Here is a 2181-nt window from a genome sequence, read left to right as displayed (position 1 = left end):
TATATAATAAAAAAAAAAACCCTAAAAAAAAGGTAAACTACAGATATTTCTTTGGTTATATTGTAGCGGATATCCATAACAAAAGGTCATTGGTAAATATAGAATTTCCGAAAGATTACAACAAAATATGACTTTTTAAGTAATTGAAAAAAAAAAATGATTTAAGAGATTCATAATCTGTACAAAGAAATATTGTATGAGATATTAACTTCAAATTTGAGAGGTGCCTTTATTCCTCGTAAATTGTTAGATTAAATATCGCATATACAAGAGATGAAATGGGCTATTCAATGGAGAAATTGATATCAGAGAGAAATTGGAGGATAAAAGGATAAAAAGAAATAAACGGATAAAATGAAAAGAGAGAAATACAAGGGAGTCAATAGAGCATTAAGGGCTGAGTCGTATTGATTCGTCCGTCAAAGATCATCTCATCATAACACGTATCAAATATTACTTTTTTAGTCATTCAATCAAATATACGATTTTATAAAAGAATATCTATCTATCTTCTTATTTATTTACTCTATTTTGGTATTTAGTGTAAATTTGTAATCCATTAGACAACGTCCGCACAGGATTGCTATGAATTTGTGAGTGGAGAAGGCTTCCAATGAAGGCACTCCTGATGTAGTAGTAGTATCCACCTAATGTAGCAGATTAGTGCTGTTTAAAAAAATAAAATCTTCCTATTATATATTACTTATATTAATCAACGATCTTCCAATATTTTTGCGAACCTGTTACGTTTATAATTGTGTTTCACTTAATAAAATTACAGCGAGTAGGAAGGTTGATGTACATGTCACAATTTCACAAAATGAGATCATAACACAAAAAAAGGCAATCCTTCCCCGCCGAACCCACCTTGCTAAGACCCCCGGGAGCGACGTTCCTATATCACTTTTGAAATATTAGCTTTAAACGGGAAGTGGAAACTTTAAGTTAGTTAAATCGAGCAATATTTGAAAAGCGCCTGGAATTGAAAAATGGCATGAAACCTGCACGACACCTGCTCCAGAGGCATTTCAGTTTTCTTGTTGGATTTTGTGGTGATGTTGTCAGTCAGTAATGTTTGTACCAACAGGTTGGGTTGTCTAGCAACTCAGTCATGAAAAGTTTTTTACTGTTTTTTTTTTATTATGTCATTCATAAATGATATTTTGAGGTAATAATTAGTTTGCGATGTATTGGAGGAAGTTCTGAATGGTATGGATGTGGGATTTTTTAGCAGATCCATGTCGGTCTAAGCAGCCTGTTGTATATTTTAAGTTTTTTTAGTAAGTGATATTATATTTTTATGATGTACTAGTCGTCGAAGTAATGTAAGTCGATGATTCAATATTTTTTTCAAAGATGTAATTTCCAGTCAATCCTCTGTAGATCGTATGTCCCAAGTACTTTGCCTCTTTTTTGATATATACGATATAGTTTTATGTGTATTTCAGAGATGATGAAAATATTACAATAGATGTGGCAAATCATCAGAATAATACGGCATCATATGATGGTAAATGTATGAAAATGGTAGTGATTTATATACTGCTTATTGTCTATATATAATATGTTAATATAATTATGAATTATTTAAATTTAACAGTTATATAAAGACTGATAAGATTTAAGTAATGTAATAATTTTTAGATGGGCAGAATAATGGACATGTCCGAAACGTCAATCAAAATTTAGAAATAAATGAAGTATGATGTATTAAGGATTTTCCTTTGCAATAAGTATATGATACTTAACTTATCTTTAGTTTGAAAAAAATAAATATTTTATTATACATCATATAATTAATCAAGGAAACAAATGATTGACACTATTCTAGAGTTATCCTTTTATATGTTTTCTTTCTTACAGCAACGTTTCGGATTTTATTGCCTATTTTCAAGCTGCTTATATATGAAATTTCCTGTTTTATACTAACGAATTTTCTCAAGTTTCTTTAACTCGTATTTATCCTTATGTAAATAGTAATAAAAAAGGTCGAGTTGAGGCTAGTTGAATTCCAAAACCATCCAAGTTCATTTTTAATTCATAATTTTGATACGAAATTATCACGAGTTGAATTTTTTTTTCAAAACAATTCAATGATGTGTTATTAGAAATTTTTTTTTTTTTAAATTTTATACTAAATAATTAATTATTAATGTTATAACAGTTACCTTAATGTCAAAT

The sequence above is a fragment of the Halyomorpha halys genome, unplaced genomic scaffold, assembly GCF_000696795.3.
Source record: "Halyomorpha halys isolate HHAL.00 unplaced genomic scaffold, Hhal_1.1 Scaffold1983.1, whole genome shotgun sequence".
Taxonomy (NCBI): domain Eukaryota; kingdom Metazoa; phylum Arthropoda; class Insecta; order Hemiptera; family Pentatomidae; genus Halyomorpha; species Halyomorpha halys.
Note: the sequence above shows the minus strand (reverse complement) of the source record.